This window comes from Entelurus aequoreus, linkage group LG16 (genome assembly GCF_033978785.1).
Source record: "Entelurus aequoreus isolate RoL-2023_Sb linkage group LG16, RoL_Eaeq_v1.1, whole genome shotgun sequence".
Taxonomy (NCBI): domain Eukaryota; kingdom Metazoa; phylum Chordata; class Actinopteri; order Syngnathiformes; family Syngnathidae; genus Entelurus; species Entelurus aequoreus.
This window is the reverse complement of record NC_084746.1, coordinates 24,617,408-24,644,670: the sequence shown is the minus strand read 5'-3', so window position 1 is coordinate 24,644,670 and position 27,263 is coordinate 24,617,408. Positions and strand designations below refer to the sequence as shown.

Here is a 27,263-nt window from a genome sequence, read left to right as displayed (position 1 = left end):
ATATATGGATAACGTTTATCTATAGTTATTTTATTGGACATTGCAAATGATTAAGTTCACACCCCAACATTGCTACAATATTGATAACAAAAATCCTAATTATGGCGCCCTAGATCTCATACACAAACACTATTGTTATCTATTTTATATATACTGTATATATTTATATATATATATATATATATATATATATATATATATATATATATATATATATATATATATATATATATATATATATATATATGCCTCGAAATAAAATAATGTTTGCCTTGGTGCCCTTCTAACTTGCCTTGGTGCCCTAAAATATGAGCCCTCCTTTAAGGCAACACTTGCCTTAACCTTAAAAAGTAAAAATTTGAGGCCTGTCTTTTGGTCGACATAACATGTAATGGTGGTTCTTTGGTCAAAATGTTGCCTAGATTATGTTTTACGGATCATCTTCAAGCCGCTTTCTGACAGTCGCTTCCAGATGCGTCGTTTTGTGGGTGGTCTTATTTACATGGCTCACCTTCGGCAGCGTATTTTCGCCGTCATCTTTGTTGTAGCGGTGTAACATGCAAGGACGGGAGTGGAAGAAGCGTCAAAAGATGGAGCTAACTGTTTTAATGACATTCAGACTTTACTTAAATCAATAACGGAGCAGCATCTCCTCATCCGTGGCTCACTAGTGCAACAACAACGCCGGAAATGTGTCCTGTGAAAAACCGTCCGACCGGAACTCTCTAATAACTAAAGATCCTTGGGTAAATAATGTAAACTCATTACGCAAATATGTTTTAGCGCTTTCATGGCGAGTTTACTGACAGATATAAAATAAGAACTTTACACTACTTTGTATTAGAAATGGCAACAGCGGAGGATGAATGTGATGAATGTCCCATAACAAAAGATAGATAAAAAGAAGAAGCTTATCGACTACAAAGGCGGACGCGCGCAAACATTTTGATAAAAACGGGGTAAAACGCATACTCGTTAACGACGCGTGCAACAGCAGTGCAACAAACATAGCTGGAGGCATGAAGTTGAATCATGAAATGCAACCTTACCCGAGTAAAAACAATGCTTGATTTGTCTGGGAGAGTCTTGATACCAATTTCCTTGACCTAGCCACACAAAAAGAAGTTGTAGACACTCCATGCTTTTCCAAGTTTCCATCTGTTTTGCTGTGTAGTATGACGTCTGGAGCACCAGACATTTTGATATGTCTGGGAACTCGACCGACGGATAATCCTTGAGATCGCTCGACAAATCTTTTTTTGATAACGTGTAGTGATAAATTACATCGCAGAGTTTTTTTGCTCGTATCTGCCTTTAATGGTAAGATCTAGGCCCTTTACATACTCAGATAGTTTGCACTCGGTTTGCTGCACAGTAGCCTTATTGGTTTGGTGGCCCACCACTTTGTTTACTTCTGTTCCAATGTCACGTGACTGGATACAACTAATAAATAAATGATAAATGGGTTATACTTGTATAGCGCTTTTCTACCTTCAAGGTACTCAAAGCGCTTTGACACTATTTCCACATTCACCCATTCACACACACATTCACACACTGATGGCGGGAGCTGCCATGCAAGGCGCTAACCAGCAGCCATCAGGAGCAAGGGTGAAGTGTCTTGCCCAAGGACACAACGGACGTGACTAGGATGGTAGAAGGTGGGGATTGAACCCCAGTAACCAGCAACCGTCCGATTGCTGGCCCGGCCACTCTACCAACAACCTACCATATTTTTCGGCCTATGAGGCGCACTTAAAATCCTTTAATTTTCTCAAAACTCGACAGTGCGCCTTATAAACCGGTGCGCCTAATGTACGGAATCATTTTGATTGTGCTTATCGACCTCGAAGCTATTTTATTTGGTACACGTTGAAATTATAAGTGTGACAAGTAGATGGCAGTCACACATAAGAGATGTGTGTTGACGGCAATATGACTCAAGTAAACAACACCAAAGTTGTATATGTTCCATTGAAAATATAGAATATTACACACGGCGCTCAAAAATCTATCAAAATGTTTTAGTACGACTTTGATAAGCTACGAAGCCACACCGCTTAACGGATTGTACTGTGCTTCAACATACGAGTATTATTATGGTGTGTGTTTATAAGGCAAGATATATTGTCTGGCATTTTGTTTCGCAATATTATGCAAAAGCAACTTTTCTTGCCTTCTGGTACCTGCTGATCTGTATTTGGGATCTGCATAAATCCTGAAAATTTGCGCGCGTCGGCCTTTGTAGTCGGTGCTGACGCCGTAGTCGATAAGCTTCTCCTTTTTTCTATCTTCTTGTTATAGGACATTCATCCTCCGCTGTTGCCATTTCTTATACAAAGCAGTGTAAAGTTCTTACTTATATCTGTCAGTAAACTTGCCATGAAAGCGCTAAAACATACAGGTGTAGTGAGTTTACATTATTCACCCAAGGAACTTTAGTTATTAGAGAGTTCCGGTCGGACGGTTTTTCACAGGACACATTTCCAGCCTAGTTGTTGCACTAGTGAGCCACGGATGAGGAGATGCTGCTCCGTTATTGATTTAAGTAAAGTCTGAATGTCATTAAAACAGTTAGCTCCATCTTTTGACACTATTTCCACTCCCGTCCTTGCACGCTACACCGCTACAACAAAGATGACGGAGAAAAGACGCTGCCGAAGGTGAGCCACGTAAATAAGACCGCCCACAAAACGGCGCAGCCTGAAGCGACTGTCAGAAAGCGGCTTGAAGGTGATCCGCAAAACAGGTTATGGTATTTATTTATTTATTTTAATTTTTTTTGTCAAAGAAATACAATCATGTGTGCTTACGGACTGTATCCCTGCTGACTGTATTGATCTATATTGATATATAATGTAGGAACCAGAAATGTTAATAACAGAAAGAAACAACCCTTTTGTGCGAATGAGTGTAAATGAGTGTGAATGAGTGTAAATGGGGGAGGGAGGTTTTTTGGGTTGGTGCACTAATTGTAAGTGTATCTTGTGTTTTTTATGTTGATTTAATAAAAAAAAAAAATTAATTTCTTGTGTACCAATCGATCCACAGACCGGTACCGGGCCGGGGCCCGGTGGTTGGGGACCACTGATGTAGACCACAAGGAAGTGTTTTACATTTAGAAAAAAATTACAATAATATGACTCCTTTAATGCGCCCTATAATCCGGTGCGCCTTTTGTATGAAAATAGACCTGACTAGACCCGCTCATCGGCAGTGCGCCCTATGGTCCGGAAAATATTGATTTTACTTGTTGGGCTACTTACTGGGAGCCCGGAGGCCACTACAAAACGAGCGCGACATGGAAATACTTTGTCACATCTTGGGTAATTTGTCTTACAAACGTTTGTAGTTAGAACTGGGCTTTGAGTGCTGAAACCATGGGTATTAGTTGTTCTGCACAGAGTCGGTCTACTTCACGCTACGGTATTAAGCTGTGATGTTATTTTTCGTGTTAGCATTGCATGTGTTTGTTGTTACACATCGATCACGTCAAAGCTGTGTTATTGATATTGAAGATGAAGTGCACCAAAAGAGTTAATCTCCACCTTGACAGGACAGTTGCCGATAGCTTGTAGTATGAGGTAGCCCTCATGTCCTTCAATGCTACGTGCAGCTGTTCGAAATTGCTCGCGTCAAACCCTCACCAATGTGGAGAAGTGTTATTGATGAGGCAGGAGGTGAAAATAATCGTTACAACGCTGTTGCTGTTGCAGAGAAACAAGGCACGTTATTATTATTCATATTACTTCCACATGACGTATGTGTTGGGATGGGAATTGATATGATTTTTCAAGTTCCGATTCTACTTTTGGTTCTGCTTAACAATATGGGTCTTTATCAGTTCTCTTATTAATTATTATTTGGGGGAAAAAGAGAACAAACAAGTGGATTAGCATCAATGTTGTTTAGTTTGGAGGTAACATGACCTTACAAAGCCAACAGTGAGGTTTTAAAGTGGTCATATTATGATTTTTTTTCAACATTAAAAACACTTTTGTGTTCTACATAACATGTAATGATGGTTCTTTTGTCAAAATGTTGCTCAGATTGTTTTACAGACCGTTTTCAATCCGCTTACTGGCCGTTTTGTGGGCAGTCTTAATTACGTGCCTCCACCTTGACTGTGTCTTCTCCACGCCATATTTAATGTAATTTTTGGCCCTTCCATAGCGAGTCAACTGACAGACAGAAGTTAGAATCATATGCTACTTTTTATTCGAAATGGCAACAGCGGACGATGCATGTGCATGTACGAGCCAGTCTGCGCCACAACAAGAGGATAGGGAAAAAGAAGGCGCTTATTGATTTGAAAGCGAAGTACAATTGCGAACTCGCGCAAAGCACTTTGGGTAAATTTATACCATATATGGATAATCCCCTGATGTCACCGGTGTGAAAAACGTCACAGGACAGAGCAAATTCCCAACAGCTTCTTTGGAGGAAGTATGACAGAAGGCAAGATTGTTTTATAAATATGTCTGCCATGCCTCCATTTCAAATTTCCAGGACTTATGCCGATACCAAATACACAAAAGCAAGTACCAATACATCAGAACAGTTGGTTTTGCATAAGTGGGCCCCTGTAAGAGGCACATAGCATAGAAAAAAATTAATATTCTTCTCTAGAATGTAACAAAATAAATCATGTGTAAAAATTACACAAGAATGTAACATTTAGTAACATTTTCAAAACTTTAAGAATCTTTTTCATCTCCCTATAAAATATACCGGTGACACTCCAAAAATGTAAATATACTGCAAAGGTGAAACTAAGGGGCTCATTACATGCAACTCAAGATATGTTATATAATTTTGGTGATTATGGCTTACATCTTATAAAAACCTTTTATTGAAAATCTCAGAAAATGTAGGGCTTCAAAAAGTGTAAGCCATAATCACCAAAATTATAATAAATAAAGGCTTGACACATCTCACGTTGCATGTAATGAGTTAATATCACATATTAGTTTCACATTTGAAATTGAATTGCTGACGTGAGTTAATTTTTACCCGGTACTCTTAATTGTTTGAGTTCCACTCATGTAATGGAAATGACTGAGTGAAAATTTGGTAGGAGGAAAACATGAAACTTTTCTCTGAATACAATTGAACATTCACCTACCGAAAATCAGGAGCATCCACAGTGGCAAATGGGTGCAAGCTTTTCACCACAAATCACAAGTCACTGTTTACTGGAATTCATCTATCCTGGCCTGAGTGTACTCTTCCGTGCTGCGGTGGAAGGAGAGAGGGGTACTGTAGACGTGAACTGGAGCTAGTACTGCCTGCCTCGGAGCCAGTCAGAATCTGTCTTTCGTTGTGCTCATCTAAATGAGAAGACATTATTTTCGATTTAAAAAGTAATAGCAAGTAGGCAAATTTCACTAACATGACATGTTAGTTAGTACCTGTTGTATTTACGGCAGTTAACATGCTAGCGTTACCGCTGCTGGGATGACATTCAATTATAGTTATTGCATGCCGTGTGTTCAAATGTTTCAGCATATTGCTCCTATGTCCTCCTTTTGATGAAATAGCAATCTTGCAATAATTACAAGTAGCGCTGTTGCAATCTTTTTTTGGAAAGTATAGCCAAACTTTGGAGTGTTTAAAGGCCTACTGAAATGAAATTTTCTTATTCAAACGGGGATAGCAGATCCATTCTGTGTCATACTTGATCATTTCGCGATATTGCCATATTTTTGCTGAAAGGATTTAGTAGAGAACATCGACGATAAAGTTCGCAACTTTTGGTCGCTGATAAAAAAAGCCTTGCCTGTACCGGAAGTAGTGTGACGTTGCAGGTTGAAGGGATCCTCACATTTCCCCATTGTTTACACCAGCAGCGAGAGCGATTCGGACAGAGAAAGCGACAATTACCCCATTAATTTGAGCGAGGATGAAAGATTCGTGGATGAGGAACGTGAGAGTGAAGGACTAGAGTGCAGTGCAGGACTTTCTTTTTTCACTCTGACCGTAACTTAGGTACAAGGTCTCATTGGATTCCACACTTTCTCCTTTTTCTATTGTAGATCACGGATTTGTATTTTAAACCACCTCGGATACTATATCCTCTTGAAAATGAGAGTCGAGAACGCGACATGGACATTCACAGTGACTTTTATCTCCATGAAAATACATCGGTGAAGCACTTTAGCTATGGAGCTAACGTGATAGCATCGGGCTTAACTGCAGATAGAAACAAAATAAATAAGCCCCTGACTGGAAGGATAGACAGAAGATCAACAATACTATTAAACCATGGACCTGTAACTACACGGTTAATGCTTTCCAGCCTGGCGAAGCTTAACAATGCTGTTGCTAACGACGCCATTGAAGCTAACTTAGCTACAGGACCTCACAGAGCTATGCTAAAAACATTAGCTATCCACCTACGCCAGCCCTCATCTGCTCATCAACACCCGTGCTCACCTGTGTTCCAGCGATCGACGGCGCGACGAAGGACTTCACCCGATCATCGATGCGGTCGGCGGCTAGCGTCGGATAGCGCGTCTGCTATCCAACTCAAAGTCCTCCGGGTTGTGTTGCTGCAGCCAGCCGCTAATACACCGATCCCACCTACAGCTTTCTTCTTTGCAATCTCCATTGTTCATTAAACAAATTGCAAAAGATTCACCAACACAGATGTCCAGAATACTGTGGAATTTTGCGATGAAAACAGAGCTGTTTGTATTGGGATACAATGTGTCCCAATACTTCCGCTTCAACCATTGACGTCACGCGCAAAAGTCATCATATTTAGACGTTTTCAACCGGAAGTTTCCCGGGAAATTTCAAATTGCACTTTATAAGTTAACCCGGCCGTATTGGCATGTGTTGCAATGTTAAGATTTCATCATTGATATATAAACTATCAGACTGCGTGGTCGGTAGTAGTGGGTTTCAGTAGGCCTTTAAGCTGCCTGGGCGCCATGTTGCTGTCTGACGTCACTACGTTGTTAAGGGAATTGTTTGAAAAATTGGCAAGCGAATCCAAGGAATTGATACACTGGGAACAGGTTTTGAACAAGAACCGGTTTTCGATTCCCATCCCTAATGACGTGTCAAATCCAGAATTGTTCTGCCTATTTCACTGTTGCATATTAACAGTATTGACTGGTATGAGGGTATTAACCCCCTGAGGTAGTATCAGGGACGTAACAGAGGTGGAACAGTGCCAGTGTGAAAGGAAATGCTTAAAACCTGACACAAACCTGTTGTATTGGAAGCAGTCATTGACTATCATGGATGAACTGGGGATGCTGCAATGATGTGTGAAAGTGCACACTTGTGTTGCAATATCCCACTAAGATGGGTCCTGTGTCAAGGCAAAGTTTTGTGTGATGTCTGTGTAAAAGTCCTGGAAAGTAATAGTTAGGTACTTCGTTTTTCGTACTCGACATTTTTGGAATGATTTGGTTTTCTTTACTTTTCTTACCTATCGGTACCAGCTGTTGTGTATTTAGGATCTGCATAAATCCCGAACATTTGAAATCTAACCGTGGAGCCATTACGGAGATATCAATTTGCCCCATTTGTGAAGTCCCACTGGTGGCACCAGCTCCATCTTTTGGCACAGTGCCAATACGAACTTTTTTGTCCCCAGCCATGTAAAACTATCACCAGGCTGAGTCCATCTTTCTGTGACCAATCACGCAACCAAGTCCATCTTTCCAAACGCCTATCAAATGTCCAAGCTCCATTTTTTTTACAGCATGAATAATGATTGTGAATGAAGGGGAAAAATCCCCCCAAAAAGTGCAGTTACCCTCTACAATCGATACTAGAGTGATTAGATTAGGGTTTTTGATTGATTGATTGAGACTTTTATTAGTAGATTGCACAGTACAGTACATATTCCGTACAATTGACCACTAAATGGTAACACCCGAATAAGTTTTTCAACTTGTTTAAGTCGGGGTCCACGTTAATCAATTCATGGTAAGATGATATGGTAGGGTGATATCTTTATTTTCTCAAAATAATTTAGTTTTTGTTTTTGTTATTGTTTACAAACTCAGGATATAATTCCGTAGACACAGGAGGACTTTGAGGTCAAAAACCAAATAATTAAAATGAGTGCCCTATAATAAGGGAGCTGGTTGGATCTTTTGGTGAAGTGGCTCGCTGCAGTCATTTTAGAACCGTCCGCATTACTTTATTTACAAAAAATAAATAGATTATAAATGATTGTCCTTTACTAATTGATTTTATAATCGTCCGTGTCCGAATTGCGATGTATCTGAAAATCGATTATTTCAAACACCTCTACTATTGTGTACTATTTACTTTGTTTTGATCAAACAACTGCATGTAATAAAATATAATAAGAAACTTGTTTAAATATTGAGTTGATATTGTTAAACTGTCAATAGCAATCACCATAAATACATTGGAAAATGTACAGTTAATTGGCCAATCTCACTCATGGATGATTGGTACCGGAATCAGCAGAATAAAACCCTGATTGGAACATCCCTACTATTCAGTCTTCATCAGGCACTTTGGAACGGAATACTTACAAAAACCGAGGTACTGAATTACTGTAAAATTGTGAGATACAGTTCAGTTCATTTCACCACAATACATTAATGGATCGTTAAACCCGGATCAGACCAATCAATGAAGAACCTGGTGTTTAGTTTCTCCCAACATCAAACTGGAAAAGCTTATGTAAAGGCCCAACGGTATTACGACAAATGTGTACTGAACCAAAGCGACCACTTTAGTTAAGTCTGACCAACAAACGACTGTAAAGGTTAAGTTGGTCAATGGCGTTCAGCATTATCCTGCAAACACACGCCCCATTGAGCGGTCGTTGGGTGGCCTATCTCTTCAAGAGCGTGTGCAGCCCTGTCAAAGAGGGCAAGGACTGGAGGGGTCAGGGGCTCTGAACGCTGACCATCTGGCCCTTTTGGGGGTGGGAGGGGGATACTGGTTTCCTCACTGGTTGTCTTTGTTCCTCGTAAACAATTGGGATTAATCTGGGCAGAGATAAGTAAGGGTCCCCGTAAAATCGCTCACCATGGGAGCTTTTTTTCTCTCTCTCTCTCGCCTTGAAGGAGACATCTCTTTTAACCTGTGTGTGTTTTACCTTTGCTTGATCAGGTGTATCTTCTTGAAAGTTCATTTGTAAAACATAAGACATGCTTATGTAGGGATAGCGATATGGCCTAAAATCTATATTGCGATATATATAGCAGCCTCCTGCAATAACGATATACAGTACAGGCCAAAAGTTTGGACACACCTTCTCATTTTAATGCGTTTTCTTTATATTCATGACTATTTACATTGTAGATTGTCACAGAAGGCATCAAAACTATGACACCTGTGAAGTGAAAACCCATTCAGGGACTACCTCTTGAAGCTCATCGAGAGAATGTCAAGAGTGTGCAAAGCAGTAATCAGAGCAAAGGGTGGCTATTTTGAAGGAACTAGAATATAAAACATGTTTTCAGTAACTTAACCGTTTTTTGTTAAGTACATAACTCCACATGTGTTCATTCATAGTTTTGATGCCTTCAGTGACAATCTACAATGTAAATAGTAGGGGTGTGGGAAAAAATCGATTCGAATTTGAATCGCGATTATCACGTTGTGCGATTCAGAATCGATTCTCATTTTTAAAAAATCGATGTTTTTGTATTTTTTTTAATTTTTGTATTTTTTTTTTTTAAATTAATCAATCCAACAAAATAATACAAAGCAATACCATAACAATGCAATCCAATTCCAAAACCAAACCCGACCCAGCAACACTCAGAACTGCAATAAACAGAGCAATTGAGAGGAGACACAAACACGACACAGAACAAACCAAAAGTAGTGAAACAAAAATGAATATTATCAACAACAGTATCAATATTAGTTACAATTTCAACATAGCAGTGATTAAAATCCCTCATCGACATTATCATTAGACATGTATAACAATAAAAAATAGGAACAATAGTGTCACAGTGGCTTACACTTGCATCGCATCTCATAAGCTTGACAACACACTGTGTCCAATATTTTCACAAAGATAAAATAAGTCATATTTTTGGTTCATTTAATAGTTAAAACAAATTTACATTATTGCAATCAGTTGATAAAACATTGTCTTTTACAATTATAAAAGCTTTTTACAAAAATCTACTACTCTGCTTGCATGTCAGCAGACTGGGGTAGATCCTGCTGAAATATTATGTATTGAATGAATAGACAATCGTTGTGAATCGGGAAAAAATCGTTTTTGAATCGAGAATCGTGTTGAATTGAAAAAAAAAAAAAAATCGATTTTGAATCGAATCGTGACCCCAAGAATCGATATTGAATCGAATCGTGGGACACCCAAAGATTCACAGCCCTAGTAAATAGTCATGAAAATAAAGAAAACCCATTGAATGAGAAGTGTCCAAACTTTTGGCCTGTACTGTATATCACAATATATTATTTTGTAGATAAATGCTAATAGAAGCATTAAAAAAAAAAGGTTACAGAGGCTCCTAATTTGGCTGCTGACATTTGTGGTAACATATTGCGTCATTTCCAATTGTATTATTTTGACAAAACTATTATTAATCTATCTGCTAATTTACTGTTAATAATAATATCGGGTTATGTTCTGTTGGTTCTATCTACACTTCTGGTAAAATTTAATAAACACTTATTCTTCTGTTGTTTGAATACTTTGCATTAGTTTCGGGGGATACGACAAATGTGTTACAGAGACAATGTTGGCCATACCAATACTGATACTGATACTTTACATTTTCAAGATCATTGAATGATTACATTTTTGACCACAGTTATAACCAGACAAAAACAAAAGATGGTGGTGTAACAATATCAACTAAATATTTCAAGTATTGTGTATTATGGTAATGGTGTTAGTTTATTTTGAAGATGCATACAATTACAATATGATACATCACAGATGTTACCTAGTTGGAAACTGAGGTCAGATGTTTGTTTATTGCTATCATGTGATCATTTTCACTCATTCGTCCGTGTAACGGGCTCATATTGCCCATCCGATCTGAAGCTTAAATATTCCCACAACGGGACATTTTGTTTTATAATCGATCCCCGCTTCTGCCATCCTAGTCACTGCTGTTGTGTCCTTGGGCAAGACATTTCACCCACCTGCTCCCAGTGCCTCCCACACTGGTTTAAATGTAACTTAGATAATGGGTTTCACTATGTAAAGCACGTTGAGTCTGTAGAGAAAAGCGCTATATAAATATAATTCACGTCACATAATTCACGTCTCCGCCAAGACAAAGATTGTGAATGAGTGAAAAGAGGGGTCACTCTGTTCAGTTAATTCCACTGTTAAATAGAGCGGTGCACAACGTCAGTCTTTCTTCCTGTTTAAAGCGAGCGACGAACAACAATTCTTATTGGCCAACACATCTGTCACTCAAATGCCGGTCAACGGCGGAGAAGAAGAAAAAAAAACCCTGAGCCTCTTGCTGTTACTAACGGCACTCTTTAAAACCTTGACGTCGATTCGATTAATCGTGCAGTGCAGCATTATTTCTCAAGCACTGTAGTTTTTTGCCATTTTGGTTTGATGACATCACAGACGGGCAAAATAGACATTAAGGTTTAACGTTCTTTATTTTTAAAAGTGTTCAACTTCATATAGAGTCTGTCATTCTTAAATCTAATGTTTCCTTTTATCTATTATCGATAAAATCGATTGATTCCATTTTAAAACGTTTGGATCTATACCTATCTTCAGGAAGGCAAACTTGCCGAGCACAGATTGATACACTTATAATTTAGGGATACAAATCGATCTATTGATACACCGATCAATCGTTACACTCCTAATATGGAGTGACTTTTGGTCCAAAACATATTTAGCTTTATTCTTTCTTTATTGACGTATTTCTTGCCACTTTATGTTTTATATTTTTATATGGGATTTCCAGTTCAATTCATCATCGATTATTACACCCAAAAATGTTGTTTCTTTTACCCTTTCAATGTCTACTCCGTCTATCTGTATTTGTGTTTGACTTTCTCTTCTACTGTTACTGAATAGCATTATTTTAGTTTTACTGAGAATCAAGGATAGTCTGTTTTTATCAAACCATATTTTTAATGTGTTAATTTCTTCTGTTATTATTTGTACCAGCTTCTGTGTGTTCTCTCCTGAACAAAACAGTCTTGTCGTTTGCAAAGAATACCAACTTTAAGCTGTTTGTTACTTTACAAATGGCTTTTATACTGTATATAGACTGAACAGTTTTGTTTCCAGTATTGATCCCTGAGGTACTCCAAGAGACATATTTAGCTCTGTTGACGTATGTTTGCCTAGCTTCACGTATTGCTTCCTGTTGGTTAAGTAGCTTCTAATTCAGCTCAAGACCAGTCCTGTGATGCCATAACATTCTAATGTTTTAATTATTATATTATGATTACTTGTATCAAATGCTTTTGTTAAATCCATAAACACTGCAGCTGCACACTGTCTACCATCTATTTATTGGCAATCTCTTCCGTTATTTTGATTAGTGCCATCGATGTTGAAATGTTGGCTCTGTATCAATATTGGCTGTCCGTGAGTGTTCCACTTTTATCAATGAATTTGTCCAATCTGTTGTTAAACCATTATTCAATCAGTTTAGAACATTGTGGAAGTAACAAATCAGGTCTGCAGTTTGTAAACAGATGTTTGTCTCCAGTCTTCTAAATAGGTACAACTTTTGCTGTCATTTTGTCTGGGAATTTGCATGTCTGAAATGATAGGTTGCTGATATACAGTCGTGGTCAAAAGTTTACGTCCACTTGTAAAGAACATAATGTCATGGCTGTCTTGAGTTTCCAATAATTTCTACAACTCTTATTTTTTTGTGACAGAGTGATTGGAGCACATACTTGTTGGTCACAAAAAACCTTCATGAAGTTTGGTTCTTTTATGAATTTATTATGGGTGTACTGAAAATGTGACCAAATCTGCAGGGTCAAAAGTATACATACAGCACTGTAAATATTTGGTTACATGTCCCTTGGCAAGTTTCACTGCAATAAGGCGCTTTTGGTAGTCATCCACAAGCTTCTGGCAAGCTTCTGGTTGAATTTTTGACCACTCCTCTTGACAAAATTGGTGCAGTTCAGCTAAATTTGTTGGTTTTCTGACATGGACTTGTTTCTTCAGCATTGTCCACACGTTTAAGTCAGGACTTTGGGAAGGTCATTCTAAAACATTAATTCTAGCCTGATTTAGCCATTCCTTTACCACTTTTGGCGTGTGTTTGGGGTCTTTACCACTTTTGGCGTGTGTTTGGGGTCATTGTCCTGTTGGAACACCCAACTGCGCCCAAGACCCAACCTCCGGGCTGATGATTTTAGGTTGTCCTGAAGAGTTTGGAGGTAATCCTCCTTTTTCATTGTCCCATTTACTCTCTGTAAAGCACCAGTTCCATTGGCAGCAAAACAGGAACAGAGCATAACACTACCGCCACCATGCTTGACGGTAGGGATGGTGTTCCTGGGATTAAAGGCCTCACCTTTTGTCCTCCAAACATATTGCTGGGTATTGTGGCCAAACAGCTCAATTTTTGTTTCATCTGACCACAGAACTTTCATCCAGAAGGTCTTATCTTTGTCCTTATGATGTCAGATGAAACAAAAATTGAGCTGTTTGGCCACAATACCCAGCAAACGTAATGAATGTTTTTTTGTGACAAACAAGTATGTGCTCCAATCACTGTATCACAAAAAAATAAAGAGTTGTAGAAATTATTGGAAACTCAAGACAGCCATGACATTATGTTCTTTACAAGTGTATGTAAACTTTTGACCACGACTATACGTTAAAGGTTCTTCAATGTCTTTCAAAAACTATTGGTTCTGATTTAATGGGATCCTATCGTGTTAAACCAACTTTTTTTTTTTACTTATTAGCACTTGTTTTTGTGTATTCGGGATCTGCATAAGTCCCGAAAATTTGAAAACAACGAGCCATTTGGAATTTTGCACAACTTGTGACGTTTTTCCAACATGTTACATCATCTCTTTAGATATGGTAAAGCCATGGAGGCCAGGATTGCTGACTTTAAAGTGGCTTTTCACTGTGGAGGCACATTAGCCGCTGGCGAGAATGCTACAGTGCGTTGAGGACGTCTTTGTTCACTTGTCACTGTCAAATGTGCAGGACACAGCTAGAATGTGACATCAACACGATAGAACGGTAGCAGTGTTTCCCACACATTCATTTATTTGTGGCGGCCCGCCACGAAAGAATTACGTCCGCCACAAATAAATAAAAAAATAAAAACATTTTTAATTTTTTTTTTTGTGTCCTGTCCAGCTTCTCAGGCAAATCATATAGTTGATGTAGATGCCCATATAGGCTGTTCAGATTTACTTTACAAAAGAGGATAGAGGATACTTCTCTTGTTGCCTTATTTGTATTTGACCACTACTGTTTTCTGTTTATTTGTTACCGACTGTGGCAGGACACCTCTGCCTCTGTTTCACTTTATGTTGCTAGTAAATAATATGGTTGTAGTAGTAGGCTAAAGTTAAATTATTTAGTATGCACTAATTAAAGGGGCAGAGCTTTAAGAGACATTTTAGCTTTTATATTTTATAAGATATATTTTTTGTAAGAACCAAAATTAATAGATATATTTCAGTGAATAACTTATTGTTCAAATCTGTATATAAATATGTACATAAAGTGTTGTAACTATATTGTAAAATGGATGGATGGATGGATGGACGTTTAAAACAAAACTGTTATTATTAATTAGTAAGTATACATTTTTTGAGCCTTTTTAGAGAAAATCATATCATTGTAGTAAATTATGCAAATTACTTGATGATGTCATGGTGACCACGCCCATAGCCACACCTGTAGCCACGCCCCCAGCGCCACAGGTATCTTGGCAGTTCATGGGAAACACTGGGTAGTATTAAAATCTATATTGATATCGTCTACACCCGATGCTTGTGTTTGGAAGAAAATCGTAAACAGAGATTGTTTTAAAAATAATAATAACAATGAGCATGGATGGGCACTGAAACCCGGTTCCATAATGGTTCCGTAAATGGTAATAAATGGACCGAAAAAAGTAAACAGTGCCCCTTTTTTCAGTGCTAAATGAATGCCGACTAAGTGTTTGGTGATGATATTGTTCAAGTAACATCTTGTACGATAGAGTAAGTTTGTAAGTAATGCAGCATCCTGACAGAAGCACACAGAGTCTGATGTGCTTTTTACACTCAACACACCAACCGCAGCCCTCAGTCACCGCAGTGATTTACAGTTGGACACAAATCTCCCAGGAAAAAGCTCAATATGATTATGTGACTTCAGGTTTTGCACTCAGTAATTATCTCCAGGGGAGCGGGTTTGCCTATTTTCACTCAATATTTGATAAAAGCCAGCGTTTTAGAACACATGTTTTGTTGACATCACACAGAAATGCTCTCTCTAGTCTCTTGTATCGTGTCTGTTGTGACACAGCGGCAGGGCGATGCCTCACTCTGATGTGTATTTGGTGTCATAACAAAAGCCGAGTCATTTGGATAGATTGCCAAGAGGGCCACGACTGGGAAGAGGCTTTGGTTTCTCCGTTAGCCTCGACGTACTCTCAAGACATTTGAAATATTGATCCGTAAAGGGCAAATCTATTACTCGCAACACCCTCGCTGATCATTAGATGGCAAAACCACCATGAGGGAGCCGAGCAGATGCTCCTCTTGAGCCTTTCAGTACAGATGGTTAGAAGGGCCACCATTTTAGTCAGAGGGATTAGTGCTATTGTTTCACACTTGTTTTAACATAGTGTGGATGAACTAAACAGGTGCTCCTCAAAGTTGGGGGAGGTTTGGGATGTTTCCTTGGTACTTCTGTTTTGTTTTTTTCCACAAAATATCTTTACTACACTTTGAGACATTATAGTCTGTGTAACCTGAGAGGGTATTCCATAAGTACATACCTGCCAACCCTCCCGTTTTTAGCGGGAGAATCCCGGTATTCAGCGCCTCTCCCGACAACCTCCCGGCAGAGATTTTCTCCCGACAAACTCCCGGTATTCAGCCAGAGCTGGAGGCCACGCCCCCTTCAGCTCAATGCGGACCTGAGACTGAGTGGGGACAGCCTGTTCTCACGTCCGCTTTCCCACAATATAAACAGCTTGCCTGCCCAATGACGTCATAACATCTACGGCTTTTAGAGAGTAGAGTGCACAACTGCGCACACAACAAGGAGACGAAGCAGAAGAACGAGGAAATTACAGATATGGCGACGCCGTCGACGAGCAAGATGAAGAAATACGCTTGCAAGTTCCAAAACGAATGGAAACAAGAATTTCAGTTCATCCAGGACAGTTCGAAGGGGAAGGGGTATGTTGCCTGTAAATATGTAGAACAGACTTCTCCATTGAACACGGTGGCCGAAATGATATACTCATCATGAACGGAGAAGTTAAACAGGACAATACTGCCATCTAATGGATAGCCACCGGAACACTGAAATTAAAGTATTTCTTTTATGTAAATAAAATGAATAAGTATATATATATATATATATAGATAGAATTCACTGAAAGTCAAGTATTTCATACATATACATATATATATATATGTCTTAATTAGATTATCCAAAAAAATAGTGCTCGATACCGTGATAGAGCGTAATATGTATGTGTGGGGAAAAATCACAAGACTATTTCATCTCTGTAGAGATGAAATAGTCTTGTGATTTTTTCCCACACACATATATATATATATATATATATATATATATATATATATATATATATATATATATATATATATATATATATATATATATATATATATATATATATATATATATATATATATGCCCAAGGTATGTGGGCTTGTATTAAGCCTCAGGGAGTTGAACGCCCCTGCCTTACATAGTTCCGGGTCACCCTTGGGCAAGGTGTAGCACCCGAATGCCCCCCCCATCAGGGTTACGATACCCCCCATGAACTACCCTAAAAGAGGATGCGTTACCCGGCCCGGAGGAAGCCCGGGGCCCTCCTCCGGAGCTAGGCCCGGAGGTAGGGCTCGTCAGCGAGCGCCTGGTGGCCGGGCTTGCCACGGAGCCCGGCCGGGCACAGCCCGAAGAAGCTACGTGGACACACCATCTTCTCTGCCACGTGGGCCCACCACCCGCGGTCGGAACCAGTGGGGTCGGGTGCGCTGCCAAGTGGATGGCGGTGAAAGTGGAGGCTCCGGACGGACCAATTCGGGGCAGCAGAGGCTGACTTTCGGGACGTGGAACGTCTCTACGCTGGTGGGGAAGGAGCCTGAGCTGGTGCGAGAGGTGGAGCGCTACCGGTTGGATCTGGTGGGGCTTACCTCTACGCATAGCAAGGGCTCTGAAACCACACTCCTGGACAAGGGATGGACCTTGTTCACTTCTGGAGTTGCTCAGGGTGTGAGGGCACAGGCGGGTGTGGGGATACTCACGAGTCCCCGGCTGAGTGCCTGTACGTTGGAGTTCACCCCAGTGGACAAGAGGGTCGCCTCCCTTCGCCTTAGGGTTGGAGGGGGGAAAACTCTGACTGTTGTTTGTGCATACGCACCAAACAGGAGTTCAGAGTATTCAGCCTTCTTGGATACCTTGCATGGGGTCCTGTATGGGGCGCCGGCAGGGGATTCCATAGTCTTGCTGGGGGACTTCAACGCGCACGTGGGCAATGACAGTGATACTTGGACTGGCGTGATTGGGAGGAACGGTCTCCCTGATCTGAACCTGAGTGGTGGATTGTTATTGGACTTCTGTGCTAGTCACGGACTTGCGATAACAAACACCATGTTCAAGCATAAGGATGCTCATAGGTGTACCTGGTACCAGAGCACCCTAGGCCAAAGATCAATGATCGATTTTGTAATCGTATCAGCTGATCTGAGGCCGTATGTTTTGGACACTCGGGTGAAGAGAGGGGCTGAACTGTCAACTGATCACCATCTGGTGGTGAGTTGGGTTAGATGGCGGGGGAAACCTCTGGACAGACCTGGCAAACCCAAGCGTGTAGTGCGGGTGAACTGGGAACGTTTGGAGGAGTCCTCTGTCCGGAAGGACTTCAACTCCCACCTCCGGCGGGACTTCTCTGCCATCCCTGTGGAGGTTGGGGACATTGAACAGGAATGGGCAATGTTCAAAGCCTCTATTGCTAAAGCTGCAGATGCGAGCTGTGGCCAGAAGGTCTTAGGTGCCTCAAGGGGCGGTAACCCTCGAACACCCTGGTGGACAGTGGTGGTCAGGGAAGCCGTCCGACTGAAGAAGGAGTCCTACCGGGGTATGTTATCCCAGGGGACTCCGGAGGCAGTGGCAAGGTACCGACGGGCCCGAAGGGCAGCGGCCGTGGCTGTGGACGAGGCTAAGCAGAGGGTGTGGGAGCAGTTCGGGGAATCCATGGAGAAGGACTATCGGGCGGCACCAAAGCTGTTCTGGAAGACCATACGGCACCTCAGGAGGGGGAAGCAGGGAACCATCCAAGCTGTGTACGGCAAGGATGGGACTTTGCTGACTTCAAGTGAGGAAGTCGTGGGGCGTTGGAAAGAGCACTTTGAGGAACTCCTGAACCCAAATACATCAGACACACCCTCCCTGATAGGAGCAGGGCCTGAGGATGATGGGGGATCGACGTCGATCTCTCGGAGTGAAGTCACTGAGGTAGTTAGACAACTTCACAGTGGCAAAGCTCCGGGGGTTGACGAGATCCGTCCAGAAATGCTGAAGGCTCTGGGTGTTGATGGGCTGTCTTGGTTGATACGCCTTTTCAACATTGCGTGGAAGTCTGGGACAGTGCCGAGGGAGTGGCAGACTGGGGTGGTGGTTCCCCTTTTCAAAAAGGGGGACCGGAGGGTGTGTGCTAATTACAGGGGTATCACACTACTCAGCCTCCCTGGGAAAGTTTACGCCAAGGTACTGGAAAGGAGGGTCCGGCCGATAGTCGAACCTCAGATTCAAGAGGAGCAATGTGGATTCCGTCCTGGTCGTGGAACAACTGACCAACTCTTTACGCTTGCGGGAATCCTGGAGAGGGCCTGGGAGTATGCCTATCCAGTCTACATGTGTTTTGTGGATTTGGAGAAGGCGTATGACCGCGTCCCTCGGGAGATCTTGTGGGAGGTGCTGAGGGAGTACGGAGTGAGGGGAACCCTGTTGAGGGCCATCCAATCTCTGTACAACCAAAGCGAGAGTTGTGTCCGGGTGCTTGGATGTAAGTCGGATCCGTTTCCAGTGGGGGTTGGTCTCCGCCAGGGCTGCGCTCTGTCACCTATCCTGTTTGTGATTTTCATGGACAGGATTTCTAGGCGGAGTCGTGGCCATGGCGGAGAGGGTATACGTCTCGGGGGGCTAAAGGTTGCGTCACTGCTGTTTGCAGATGATGTGGTCCTGATGGCACCTTCGGTTCGTGACCTTCAGCTCTCACTGGATCGGTTCGCAGCCGAGTGTTCAGCGGCTGGAATGAGGATCAGCATCTCCAAATCTGAGGCCATGGTTCTCAGCAGGAAACCGATGGTTTGTACAGTCCGGGTAGGGGACAGGACTCTGTCCCAGGTGGAGGAGTTTAAGTATCTCGGGGTCTTGTTCACGAGTGAGGGAAAGATGGAGAAGGAAATCAGCCGGAGAATCGGAGCAGCTGGGGCAGTATTGCAGTCTCTCTGCCGCACTGTTGTGACGAAACGGGAGCTGAGCCAGAAGGCAAAGCTCTCGGTCTACCGAGCTATCTACATTCCTACTCTCACCTATGGTCATGAAGTGTGGGTAATGACCGAAAGAATAAGATCGCGGATACAAGCGGCCGAAATGAGTTTCCTCAGAAGGGTGGCTGGCATCTCCCTTAGAGATAGGGTGAGAAGTGCAGTCACCCGAGAGAGACTCGGAGTAGAGCCGCTGCTCCTTCGCTTGGAAAGGAGCCAGCTTAGGTGGTTCGGGCATCTCGTGCGGATGCCTCACGAGCGTCTCCCTAGGGAGGTCCTCGTTGCACGTCCCACTGGGAGGAGGCCCCGCGGCAGGCCAAGGACCAGATGGGGGGATTACATCTCCTCTCTGGCCTGGGAACGCTTCGGGATTCCCCAGGAGGAAGTCGCAAATGTTGCTCTGGAGAGGGAAGTCTGGGGGTCTCTGCTGGAGCTGCTGTCCCCGCGACCCGATTCCGGATAAGCGGTTGAAGATGGATGGATGGATATATATATAAATGAAATATATATGAAATACTCAAGTTGGTGAATTCTAGCTGTAAATAACCACGCCCCCAACCACGCCCTCCGCCCCCAACCCCCCCACCCCCCACGTCCCGATATTGGAGGTCTCAAGGTTGGCAAGTATGCATAAGTATCTTCAAAAAATACTTTTTTTTTTTTCAATATCCTCCAGCAGTGGACACTTGAATTGATTATTTTACAGAAATGTGTACCTCTGACAAAAGAAAATGGACCAAAAAATAATCGCTGGTTTTCAAGAGCACATATCTTCAGAATAGGGCTGGGCGATATGGCATTTTATTAATATCTCGATATTTTTAGGCCATGTCACGATACACGATATACATCTCGATATTTTGCCTTAGCCTTGAATTAACACTTGATGCATATAATCACAGCAGTATGATGATTCTATGTGTCTACATTAAAACATTCTTGTTCATACTGCATTAATATATGCTCATTTTAAACTTTCATGCAGAGAGGGAAATCAAAACTAAGTCAATTTAGCAAAACTGTTTTTATTAAACAGTTATTAAGCAGTGGCACAAATATTCATGTCATTTCAAAACAGAAAGTGCAAGATTGTCAGAGACATTTTAAAACAAGCTATGAGTGCAATTTTGTGCATGAGGTCACTAAGATGACATTATTAAATTAAAGTGCACTTTTTGTACAGAACGGCACTACAATAGTTTAAAACATCTAACGTGCACTTTTGTGCATGATGTCACACAAGATATTTAAATAACTGTCAAATAAAAATTAGCTGCATAATAGGAAATCAAATAGTGTATGTCCTTTGCTATGTGGTAGTTTACTGCGGACGTCATCACTTTCTGTTGTTGACTATTTGTTTCATACAGTGTTGATGTGCAAATGGAAGACGCCAGCCTCAATAGGGTCAGTGCTGGTTGCTTCGGTATTTTGTTGGTGTGGCACTGGCCGGACATGTTGACATGCAGAGTTTCAAGCACTCTATTCTCTAGCGTGTGACTTTTCAAATGATGCTACAAATTAGTAGTGCTGCTACTTTTTGCAGCAATGCTTTTGCCGCATACTTGACATATTACGGTTGTCTGTTCAACATCTTCCCGCTTGAAGCCAAACCACCTGGCCGCCGAGGAAAACGGCGAATGCATTTGGACTGGCAACGCAGACTGTATCAGGTATTGTCCGTCATGTATGTCGCGGACGCAACGTCTAGGTCCAGAGTATATAAAGTCACCAAAAAGAAATTGACAATGAAGGGCCTACTGAAACCCACTACTACCGACCACGCAGTCTGATAGTTTATATATCAATGATGAAATCTTAACATTGCAACACATGCCAATACGGCCGGGTTAACTTATAAAGTGCAATTTGAAATTTCCCGCTAAACTTCCGGTTGAAAACGGCTTTGGATGATGACGTATGCGCGTGACGTAGCCAGTGAAACAGAAGTATCGGTACCCCATTGAAAACAATACAAAATAGCTCTGTTTTCATCTCATAATTCCACAGTATTCTGGACATCTGCGTTGGTGAATCTTTTGCAATTTGTTTAATGAACAATGGAGACTGCAAAGAAGAAAGTTGTAGGTGGGATCGGTGTATTAGCGGCTGGCTGTAGCAACACAACAAGGAGGACTTACTTGGATAGCAGACGCGCTAGCCGACGCTAGCCGCCAACCGCATCTGTGATCGGGTGAAGTCCTTCGTCGCGCCGTCGATCGCTGTAACGCAGGTGAGCATGGGTGTTGATGAGCAGATGAGGGCTGGCTGGCGTAGGTGGAGCGCTAATGTTTTTATCATAGCTCTGTGAGGTCCGGTTGCTAAGTTGCTAAGTTAGCTTCAGCGTTGTTAGCAACAGCATTGTTAAGCTTTACCAGGCTGAGAATTATTAACCGTGTAGTTACATGTATATGGTTTAACAGTATTGTTGATATTCTGTCTATCCTTCCAGTCAGGGATTTATTTATTTTGTTTCTATCTGCATTTGAGCCAGATGCTATCACGTTAGCTCAGTACCTAAAGCGCTTCGCCGATGTATTGTCGTGGAGATAAAAGTCACTGTGAATGTCCATTTCGCGTTCTCGACTCTCATTTTCAAGAGGATATAGTATCCGAGGTGGTTTAAAATACAAATCCGTGATCCACAAAAAAAAAAAGGAGAGAGTGTGGAATCCAATGAGCCAGCTTGTACCTAAGTTACGGTCAGAGCGAAAAAAGATATGTCTTGCACTGCATTCTAGTCCGTCACTCTAACGTTCCTCATCCGCAAATCTTTCATCCTCGCTCAAATTAATGGGATAATCGTCGCTTTCTCGGTCCGAATCGCTCTAACTGCATTGAAAACAATAGGAAAATATGAGGAGGCGAACAACTGACTACGTCACGCTACTTCCGGTAGGGGCAAGGCTTTTTTTTAATCAGAGACCAAAACTTGCAAACTTTATCGTCGTTGTTCTCTACTAAATCCTTTCACCAAAAATATATGGCAATATCGCGAAATGATCAAGTATGACACATAGAATGGATCTGCTATCCCCGTTTAAATAAAAAAATGTCATTTCAGTAGGCCAAAGAGTGAGGAGTGTCCTGACCAGATATCTAGATCCCTAGTTTGATTGATGTAAAATGTTCTTTATCACATTGTTTACATGTCTAATAAAAATGTGATTAATTTATGATGGCTCAGGTGTGATTCACTACAATAGGGCCCCACAGCACACTGGATTCCAGTTAATTGAAATACCACAACACTGGGTGTTGTTCAGATAAGTTACATTTAAGAACTTGCACACAAAGCAACACTGGAGGTGACACATTTTCCGCGCATGCGTACTAGTTCGCGTTGCGCCGGCGGACGGAGGAGGGCGGGCATCTTAAACGGTGGCATTGTTGTGTGTGGACACGGATAAGGTTAGGTGTGATTTACCCTGGATAACCTTATCCGGCTTAGTGTAAACGGGGCCTAAGCTAGAACTCTTGAATGTAAACGGAGATGAGCGGATGGATACAAATATCAAGAGTAACGATACCAAGTATAGTATCAGTATGTGAACAAGTAACCGCTTAGTTAGAGCTCTTAAATGTAAACAAAGGTGGGTGGATCAATATAAATATCGACAGTAACGATACCAAGTATAGTCTAAGTATTCGGATAAGCTAACAGAAAGCTAGAGCTTTTTATTGTAAAAAAAAAGGTGTGCGGTTTGATACAAACATCGAAAGTAACGATACCTAGTATAGGATCAGTAAATGGTCGATATTACAGATCAATATTTTTTATTATCAAAATATTTTTGTTGTACAGAAAATAAACCTAATATAAATAGTAAATTAGTGTATGATCAGCAGCCTAATTAAGAGCTTTGTTACCCATTTTGAAATGGTTCTATTACTTATTTGCCAAATAATATTGCATTACAAATATTCTTGTTTGTATAGTACCGTATTTTTCGGACTATAAGTCGCTCCGGAGTATAAGCCGCACTGGCCGAAAATGCATAATAAAGAAGGAAAAAAACATATATAAGTCGCACTGGACTGTAAGTCGCATTTTTTGGGGAAATTTATTTGATAAAACCCAACACCAAGAATAGATATTTGGAAGGCAATTTAAAATAGATAAAGAATAGTGAACAACAGGCTGAATAAGTGTACGTTATATGACGCAAAAATAACCAACTGAGAACGTGCCTGGTATGTTAACCTAACATATTATGGTAAGAGTCATTCAAATAACTATAACATATAGAACACGCTATACGTTTACCAAACAATCTGTCACTCCTAATCGCTAAATCCCATGAAATCTTATACGTCTAGTCTCATACGTGAATGAGCTAAATAATATTATTTGATATTTTACGGTAATGTGTTAATAATTTCACACATAAGTCGCTCCTGAGTATAAGTCGCACCCCCGGCCAAACTATGAAAAAAAACTGTGACTTATAGTCCGAAAAATACGGTATTTTGTGTAAATGTTGTCCATGGAACAAGTCCAGACATTGGCATTTTCTTGTTAACTGCAGTCGGTTTGGTGCTGGTAATGTATTTTATGCTTGTTTCTTTTTCCATTTATAAACATCAGGAAATTAGGGCCCTTTTTTTAGAGCAAAGGATCCATTTCTGGTGTGGAGTGTAAAGAGCCTTCCAATAATTGACAAGGATATTTCAATGGATGGCCTATAAATGGTTAAAGGTAATGATTACATCTCAGGCTGATCTGTGAAATGTTTCCCAATGTGCTTGTAAACCTTTTTTTTTTAGCAGAGCAAAGAACAGTTTGTTCCCCACATCTGCAGAAAACAGAGCGTGATGCTTGTGTTTATTTTCAAGGAGTAACCCATCACCCAGAATTCAATATAAGCTAATGATATCTGCGAGCTTTCTCCGCCAACATTTGACAGAATGCTTTGGCTTGTCCAAGGTCGTCATCTTGAGCACAGAAAGTAGTGTCGAGGCAAGGCAGATAATGTCTGCAGAGGAGAAGGGGAGGTTGACAATGGACAGGAGGTCAAAACAGATGTTGAAGAGCGAAGCGAGGCAGCTGGATGCGTCACATGCAGTAAATATATGGCAAGCGCATATTTTGGCTCAATTTGAATGCAAACTGTACGATTACTGTATGAGGAAACATGACACAGTGGACAATTGGATCATTAAAGCTGTTCCTACAAAGGTTTCAAACCCTCCCCCGCTTGAAAGAAGATGTCAAAGGTCTGTGACCTTTTCCATTTATGTGCATTGATCCCTCTGACGGGGGTGGGGCCTGCTTCTGAAAGCCCTCCACCATCAGCTGTTATATCTTAGTTTCACCTGCAGGAAGTGGTTTTGTTTTATTCCGTCAGATGGTCATTGTTTAGCCACGCCATTATTAGTCCATCCATCAATTTTGAGAGGCAATTTGTCATCTTCCAAATGCAGTCAACAAGGCTTTAATGATGCTCAAGTCAGTTCAATGATTGTTCTTCTTCAATTTATGCAGCTGAAATAGAAATTAGTCAACAGTAGTTTTCATAATAATATGCTTTATAAATATTGGTATTACAATTAGGGCAGTCAAAAAATATCAAGTTAACTCATGTGATTAATCTAAAGAAATGATTGCATTAATTATAAACACAGATTTATCTCGCAATTTATTTTCATTATTAGTATTATTACGCACATGCTCCTTCACCTTGACCGTGGATGGTTACCTGAAAGGTTTTGCGGCAACGTTGTCGACAAAAGTAAAACCCATTCTAATGTATTAGAAGACATATCCACAGTACTAAGTAATACAGCAGTGACTTTTAAAGTGCGTTTTTAATTGTCAATTTTGGATTTGATTTTAAAGTGAGTCACATTTTATAAAATACAGTATTGCTTTAACCTAACATTGTAATACTATATTATATAATAGCGTAATACATTATATTGTATTGTATTATATTATTATTTCATTGTGTGAATGCTCCAAAACATTCACACACACGGTTTCTACACCAAAATGCATCTATTTATTATTCTTCTTCTTCTCCAGATTTTGGCGCGCTCTAGCTTCCACATTTTTCACCCGATTCAAACCGTTCCAACTTCAAACTGTTCAGCCTATTTGGGAATCGCGTGCTTTCCCTTGAGAAATTCCAAAAATTCCCAGAATTCCAGGTTTTCCGGGACATTTTTCCCATTCAAAATGAACTGGCCATGTTTTAAACTTCCACCATTTCCACATTTTTAAACCGATTCAAACCATTCAACACATTCCACCATCCTGGAAATTTAAACTATCTTTTTTTCAAGTTCCAAAAAATTCCAGGATTTTCCAGAATTCCTGGTTTTCCAAAGACCTATTTCCACCCTTTTTTCTGGCGACTACTCCTTCCACATTTTTCAACGCATTTCAACCGTTCCACCATCAAAACATTCCTCTTAATCAGTACAAAAAACAAAGTTGTTTTTTGAACTGGAAAAATTCCCGTTTTTCCCGAAAATCCACTAATTTCATAATACCATTTCTCGATTAAAATGTTACTACTTCAACATGTCTCCACCGATTAGAAAAATTTCAAAACCAACCATTTCAACTCATTCTGACCGAAATTCCCAATTTTTTCTGAAATTCCCAAGGCGAACAATGGGACATTCTTTAAAGTTCCACAACTTCCAAGTTTTTCATCTGATTCAAACTGTTCCAACTTCAAAATATTTAGCCTGTTCAGGAATTGTGTGCTCTACTTCAACAATTCGAAAAAAAATTCCCGGATTTCCCGTCATTCCTTTTTTTTTTGCATTTTCCCCATTCAAAATGAATTGGCCATTTTTAAAACTTCCACAATTCCCACATTCTTCAACCCATTAAAACCGTTCCACCTTCAACACATTCCACCATTCTGGAAATTCAAACTACTTTTTTTTTAAGTTAAAAAAAATTCCCCATTTTCCCGAAATTCCCTAATACCTTTTACTACTTCAACATTTCTTGCCTGATTTAAACAATTCCAACACCAACCAATTCAGCTCATTCAGGACATTCATGCTCCTAATAATTTTTAAAAAATCCAGCTTTTCCCAAAATTTCCAAATTTCCAGGAAGTTCCCATTTAAATGAACGGGACATTTTTCCAAGTTGCACAATTCCCACATTTTTCAACCTATTCAAACCATTCCAACATTAACATATTCCACTCATCCTGGACATTCATACTAACACTTTCCCAAGTTCCAAACCAAATTCCAGTTTTCCTGGAAATTCAAACTCTTCAACATTCAAACCATTCCAACATTCAAACCATTTCAGCGTTTAAAACGATTTCAACATTTAAACTACTTCTACATTCATCCTACGTTCCATTAGCATTTCAGTTCAGCGTCAGCTCGTCAACATTCAAACCATTTCAACATTCAAACTATTGTCACATTCATACTACATTCTGTCAGCATTTCACTTCAACTTCAGCAGTGGAGCATTCACATGCAATTCCTTTTAGGAATAGCCTCTTCTAGTTATTCTTCTTCTCCATATTTTGGCGCGCTCTGCCTTCCACATTTTTCACCTGATTCAAACCGTTCCAACTTCAAACTGT

The 27,263-nt window shown here is 40.7% G+C and overlaps 1 protein-coding gene and 1 long non-coding RNA gene across 6 annotated transcripts in view; one reads left to right on the top strand and one right to left on the bottom strand.

The window, feature by feature from the left end:
* greb1l (GREB1 like retinoic acid receptor coactivator) overlaps nt 1-27,263 on the top strand; it is a 133,750-nt gene that overhangs the window by 5,678 nt on the left and 100,809 nt on the right. The window lies entirely within an intron of this gene.
* LOC133630739 (uncharacterized) overlaps nt 4,731-27,263 on the bottom strand; it is a 123,511-nt gene continuing 100,978 nt past the window's right edge. For 3 of the 5 annotated variants that reach the window (XR_009821325.1, XR_009821327.1, XR_009821326.1), the window contains one exon: nt 4,731-5,330. This is a non-coding gene — a long non-coding RNA (uncharacterized LOC133630739). The remainder of the gene's footprint in view (nt 5,331-27,263) is intronic. The other 2 variants (XR_009821328.1, XR_009821330.1) reach the window with 2 other exon arrangements.